Here is a 7,180-nt window from a genome sequence, read left to right as displayed (position 1 = left end):
TATGGCTCCGTTCGCTGGTCTGAATCTTAGCTAAAACTGGCTGAAAAATACTGTTCTGGCTGAATTGTTGTGAGAGAAAAACTCTGTTCCGACTAAAAAAAATCAGCCGAACAAGCTGAATATGGGATAAGCCGAACAAGGCCATAATGAGACGGTAAAAATGTGAAGGGTAGTAGTATTTATTGTTCAGAGTAAAATGTAGCGGAAAGATGAGTTTTCAGTTCAAGATTAAAAAATTATTAGCACTAGTTAGAATCCTAAAAGTCGTGTCATGTTGACTTATTATGAAATTAAAAGATACTCAGGGCGTTCGGCTGGTCATGTTCTAGCTTGTTTCCGCTTGTTTCAGCTTATTTCAGCTTATTCTCTCTCACAGAATACTATTCAATCATCCAAAACCATCCAAAATCAGCCCAAAGTCTACCAACCGAACGCCTTCACTACTTGGTGAAGTCGTTTTCTGTCTTCCCATCCGCTGATTTCATGGCTACTGATTCGACGACTCAGAAAATTATTGGCGGAGGCGTTAGGGTTGGGTAGATTTGATTGATAGTAAAAACTGGCACGTCGACGCTTCTGCGCGTTTAGTAATGGATGGATGGATGGATGATGGATCTGCGGGAGCATGGGAGTAAATAAATAATAACAAAATAATCCTAGGCGTGTTTGATGCCCGCCGTAGTCAGCCACGCCTAAGGCTGTCCGCACCGCGGACCGCCAAACCGACCTACAGTACGTGGTAGCGTACCGTGCGGTGCGTGCGTTCGCACCGGGGACCTGCATCGCACGCGGTACGCTACTGACCGCATATGCCACCGCTAAATCCAGCGAGCACGCCCTAGCACGCTAAACACTGTAGCGACACTGTAGAGAGAAAGGAGAGGGAGGGGGATAAAATATGAAATAGTGGATATAGAGTATGGGATAAAGATAACACGGGTGCGGAAAAAATTGGTATAGAGTAGAGAATCTCGATGACTAAGATAGAATATTTCTTTTAAGAATTGAAAATAGAGGTCGACGAGTGCGGATAGCCTAAGGCTATCCGCACCGCAGCCTATAAACGGGCCTCCACGCGCGCGATAGCGTGCCGCGCGCTCGCAGCGCGCGTCTGCAAAGCAGCCGGTAGCGTACCGGCTGCACAGGCCACCGCTATTTCCAGCAGAAAACACTGTAGCACGTTGAGAGAGAGAGAGTTAGGGAGAAAGAAAGGGGAGTGAGGGAAATAAAATATGAAGTAGTTGGTATAGAGTATGGGATAGAGATAATATGGATGCGGGAGAAATGGGTATAGAGTAGAGAATCTCGATAACTAGGATAGAATGTTCCTTTTTAGAGATGGAAATAGAGGTGGACTAGTGCGGTAAAGCGTCAGGCTGTGGCGAGCTGTAGGTGCAGCGAAGTTTTTCGACGCCAGAGTTTGCGGCGGGATTTGCTCTACAGTCTTTCTGTGGTGGCCTGCGGCGTGGCAAAGTGTGGCCGCTAGGGATGAAAACGGTACGGATATTTTCCGACCGTATTCGAAACCTAATCCGTTTAGAGGGGTTGAGATCTGTCCGTATCCGAGTCCGGATATCCAACATCCGATACCGTATCCATATCCGAATACTCAAATCACATATTTATGATGTTGATATCCAACGTGCAGCCAATGCTCATGGTCTCTTCTTCTCTTCCTTTGTAAACAGGGACGTAGCCAGCGGTGGAGCCTTGGGGCTTCAGCCCTCCTACCCATTCTGAACACGTAGAGTTTTTTTAAGTCTTGTCTTAAAATTTTATGCATACATATATTAGATAGGAGGGGCTAATGTTAAGAAAGATAAAAAACCTATATTCTTTTGTTTAGCCCCTCCTAAATTTTTTTCTGACTTTGTCACTGTTTGTAAACGCAGTCTCGCTGTCACAGTAAACGGAGCTGCAACGTCAAATTAAAACTCACCTCCTGAACTTACGTTGGAGAGGGCAGTAAGAGGAGGAGTGGCGGGCAGCAAGTAGCAGTCGTGGATCGAGTTCTGCCACTGCCAGATGCTTGGAGAGGAGGACGCACGGCCGAGATGCATGATCGATTCCAGCCCTCGTTTAGCTGCCGGATTCGGCAGTGACAAAATAATTGTCCAATCGTTGACTAATTAGGCTCAAAACGTTCGTCTCGCAAAGTACAACCAAACTGTATAATTAGTTTTTGATTTCGTCAACATTTAGTACTCAATACATGTACCACAAATTTGATATGATGAGAAATCTTTTTTTTATATAGTGCCAAAATTTATATTTTGGGTGAACTAAACACACCCCAGTGCATGCGCACACGGAGAGAGAAGAGGAGGTGCAGATGGAGATCCCTGTAGTGTAGCCTCTCTCATTTATGGTTGCGTCGGCGTCTCTCGCCGTTGCTGCAGCGCAGCGCAGTGCAGTGCAGGCCCCGACCTCTCTCCCTTCTCATCCTCCCTCTCTCTGGCTATCATCCTTCTCATGAAGTGCAGTGCAGCAAAACGTTGCGCCTTGCATTGCATTGGGACACTCGCTGAACGCTCGTGCAGTAAATGTGCATTCAACCACTCGCCAACCCAGCAGGCAGCAGCAGGGCCACAGGCATGCCGCGCGCGATCACCACATGCGTGCATTGACATGGCCTGCGACTGCGAGAGGTGAGACCGGGGTGAGGCCTTTCAATTCAAGCTGAATATATTCCCTCGGCGTTCCACTTCTCGGCCAGCTTCCAGTTCGCCGGTTCGGCCTGGCTGAATATTAACTGAAACTGGTCAAAGAATACTGTTTTTGTTGAATTTTTTTAAGTGAAAAATATTATTTTAGCTAAAAAAACAAGCTGAATATGAGGTAAGCCGAACGGAGCCTTCGACTTTGCAAATGCCCCACTAAAACTCTGAAGAAAAAGAGGCCACTGAGCTCCAGTTGCTTCCTTTGACAAACTTGGGCATGAGCAGAGCTACAGCCTTCTTGGTTGCTTTCTGAATCTAGCATTTCTGGACTTTTTTGAAGTCAAGCAAAGCAGTAAGGCCCTGTTTAGTTCCACTTTATTTTACCAAATTTTTCAAGATTCTCCGTCACATCGAATCTTTGGACGCATGTATGAAGCATTAAATATAAATAAAAAATAAAACTAATTACACAGTTTAGACGAAATCCACGAGACGAATTTTTTAAACCTAATTAGACTATGATTGGACACTAATTATCAAAGAACAACGAAAAGCTCTACAGTATCATTTTGCAAAATTCTTCGGATCTAAACTGGGCCTAAGTAGCTGGAGAGTGGTGACCCACGGGCACAGCAACAGCAAGGAAACAAAGCACAGCTAGCCCTAACTGCTGCAACCAGGGACGGACCTACAGGGTATGTAGGGTGGCCACCACATACCTTGGGGTCCGTCACTCATAGAGATAGGTAGAAATTTTTAATGTAAAAAAATGTATAAGAAATTTTTTTGTTTATCGAATTGCATAATTTTTTTTTTGCTGCGCATATCCAGAGGTAAAAACCTAGGTCCGTCGCTGGCTGCAACCCCCAACTCTGCTTTGCGTTGCAGAGACTTGCAACCCTGTGCGAAACGCGTCATGTTTGACAGGTTTCTCCTGCCACAATGGAAATGGAGCAGAGCAACGCTGCTAGGCTTTTGGAAAGAATGGACGAACTGGTGGGGATCACGCCAAGAACAGGAAGGATTACAGGAACCAGGTGGACAGTGCAATGCAAGACGGAGCAAAGAGAAGACACTGTAAAACATGCGTAGCTGTTGCGTTTTAGGGCCTTGCGGTGACCGAATCTCGTAAGCGGCAGCGAGATCAGCTCAGCCACATGCGGAAGGGAATCCGGCGGGAGCGGCCCCCTTGTTTTGCAGATGAGACAACCGTGTCCCTCTCCTTTATCCAGTAGCCAAGAACTAAAGCTTACAAACATAAGAAATAATCAAAACCAGTGCATACACTATGTTTAACAACGCACATCTGTTCAGCAAAGGTTAACTGAGAAACAGGATTATATTATTACAGAAACGCAACACCAGTGGTGGCACAATAGAGCATGTCATTTGTGTCTAAGCAATGAAGACATATTAAATGAACGAAAAAATAAATCCATTGCTACATTTTATCATGTTTGCCAAGAAGAATTACACAATTGAAGTGATTGGGTTAAATAAGAACTCATCATACTGTCCTATCTGGCTGTCCTTGCTGCCACCATTTCTCCATCTGCTTGCCTAGCAACAATCAGAGCTCATAGGTCCGAAAAGAAAAGTGAGTTACATGCAAATACCTAGAACATGTATTGTCAGCGTCCAATAGACAATAATAAGAGAAAAAAATCTTTCGTAAAAAAGTTTCAGATGGCAACAATCTGAGGGTTTTGTAGCATAGGAAGCTAACACCTTGTCCATCCTGAAAAAAACGCTGTCCGGTCTCCCCTTCCTTAGGTGTCCAATGTAAGTCATGAACAAACTATCCATCATGTCAGATATTCAAGGGAAATCTAAAAATGGACATCCTACTCTATGTTATTCAAAATAGAGTTAACCTACAACCACATAATTTTAGGCTAGGCATATTTCATATTTTTGTTGCAAAGAAGGCATCAAGGTTGAGTAAACCTAGGTTTGCAATTGGCAGTGATGAATTAAAATTAAGAGCGTGCTCTAAGGTTGACAAACGCATTATATGTTCTACAGGTAAATATTGGAAAAAAATACTGAGTATCCGAAACAATATATGCTGCATACTTTCTCACTTATTTTTCTAAAATTACTAGAAAAATATCGTACGTTCCACGACAGGTGGAGAAATTATTGGAATGCATAAGTCAGTTTTTTCAGCGAGTCGTCTTAATTAGGCCATAATTAGAATGGTTTGGATGTACCTAACTGGTGTTTAAATAACACTGGTATTTGTATTGTTGGCCAAACAATTTAAAAAAAGATGCCGATTCAGTAAAAGTAATAAACCAAAATTCTAATATGGTCTGCAACTAAAATCCTGAAGTAAAAATAGAGTATGGTTAACCTGAACTAAGTGTGAATTTTATGTTATAAAATTATGTATTCGAAAATCACATATACTGATCAGAGATGGAGCATTTATGGTAGAATCATATATCTGAATATAGTACTCTACTCAATCAGTAATACACCAAGAGAAGGCCTACAAAATGCGTGCTAATCTATAGCAGCAACCTCCACTACAACTCCACATATTTGTGTTTCCGATAGTACAGTGACTAAATGTCATGCAATCCTGCAGCCGCTATATGTAGGCTGACCCATATCAAGTTGCAACAACGGATATCATTTTAGTACAAGGACAGAAACACTAGAAAATAATAAGTGGAAAAGTAAGTAAATAAGTGGAAAAGTAAATATGGATGGCTTGTATTACCTGGTACATTCTAAAATCAACAATTCACAAAAAGAGCTCCATCCACTACTCCTTGATATTTTGCAAACAAAGAAACGAAGGTTAACCCCAAGATCTGTCAGGTAAGGCATAGTAGGTGGAGAAAATTCTTAAGCGCCTGTTTGGCTAGCTAGCAATGTGGGCAGGATTTATTTTAGGTCATCTAAGATTATGTAAATTAGGCAAACATTTTGAGTGGGAATCGTTCCAAGTTAGCATTGCAGCTAAACCGAACAATAGCTAATTCTTTTTTATTGGAAAAAGGAGAAACATGAACTACAGAAAGGGCCTAAAATTTATACAAGAAGCTTCAAAGAGAAGAACCAATAGGGGTAAAAAATAGTGGATACTGTAAGTACAATTAATACTGGCATTGTTTACCAGACTCATAGAAGAAACACACCTGCATATGTTGTGACAAAACTTTTTTTTTGTTATTGTTATGGTGTCCAAGTGAACAAAGAAAGTGCCATCTAAAAAAATGTCAACCTACAGCAAGTTGCATTATTCCAGTGATCACAAGATGGAAAGGTAGCGCGAAAGTCGCAGCACCCTGCATACGCAAGCTGCATAGTCCCAGTAATCATAAGAAGGAAAGGTAGCGCAAAAACTGACATCAGTATTCATCTAAATTTCTGGTTGGAAACAAAGGCGGAGAAGTATAAATCATTCCATTAACGATCCGCACAACTCAGTCAGCAGCTTGAGATATTCCAAAATCATAATATATGTAGAAACTGAAGTAAACATCAAGAGAAACAATGCAACTAAAAGTGCAGGAAGCATCCACTACTTAGATAATGCTTGTTTTTTTTACCGAAGTCAGCAAGGGAAACCCCAGCCTATTTTTTTTTAATTTTTTAATAATGCAGACCTGTTTAAATTCGCTCCCACGGGGAGTCGAACCCAGGTCTGCTGGGTGCTACTCAGGTACTCTAACCACTAGGCTAGTTGCCAGTTCTGCATCGCAAAGGTGAAAAAGAAATGCAACTTTGGGAACCAAGAGGAGCACCTGACATGGCATCATTTCAATCCCCATGCACACCTTTGCTGGACCCATTGTCGGCCTGAACTTCATAACCTGTAACTGCAGCTTATTTAGTTCTCCAACCATGAGCACACAAAATCCAGATACATTGACTTGCCACGAGCCAGATTGTATGGTTAACCCAGAAATTAGAAATCTCAAAGAATGTCCGACAGCAAGGTAAGGCCAACAGACCAGCCCTTGTTGATGGATATATCATATATTTGGTGTCGATAACTATGTTTTGGAGAGGCACGTGTAGATGCATAACTGCATCAGCATACTCGAATATATTAGTGAGGAGGTCCGTTAATTTACTTCTGATCACATAGCTGCTCACAAAATTGACAATGGTAGCTAATTATATTAGAATATATAATACATGGGGTCACGTAGCTCTGTGTGGCACCTATAGGCTCACTAATTTCTGAGCAAGCAGTATGCTTAATTACCATTAGAGGAAGGGATGCCTTTCTTTATTTCACCAAGTAGCAAAGGCTACATCTAAGAAAGCAGTATACCTGTCATAGAATCATGAAAGAATATAACCATCATTATAGTAGACTCATAAAAGGATTTTAAAATCAAGTAGATGTACTTTACCTTACAAATTGTTGGCAAGAAGCATAGCAAGGAGCAGCAATAAATTCTCATCATGTGTCTATTACTGCATGGCCAAGCAAGAACCAAAAAACGACTGCTTAGACTTCGTAAGAAACGAAAACAGCTAACAACCGCTGGCCTCGG

The sequence above is a fragment of the Miscanthus floridulus genome, chromosome 8 (assembly GCF_019320115.1).
Source record: "Miscanthus floridulus cultivar M001 chromosome 8, ASM1932011v1, whole genome shotgun sequence".
NCBI lineage: Eukaryota > Viridiplantae > Streptophyta > Magnoliopsida > Poales > Poaceae > Miscanthus > Miscanthus floridulus.
Note: the sequence above shows the minus strand (reverse complement) of the source record.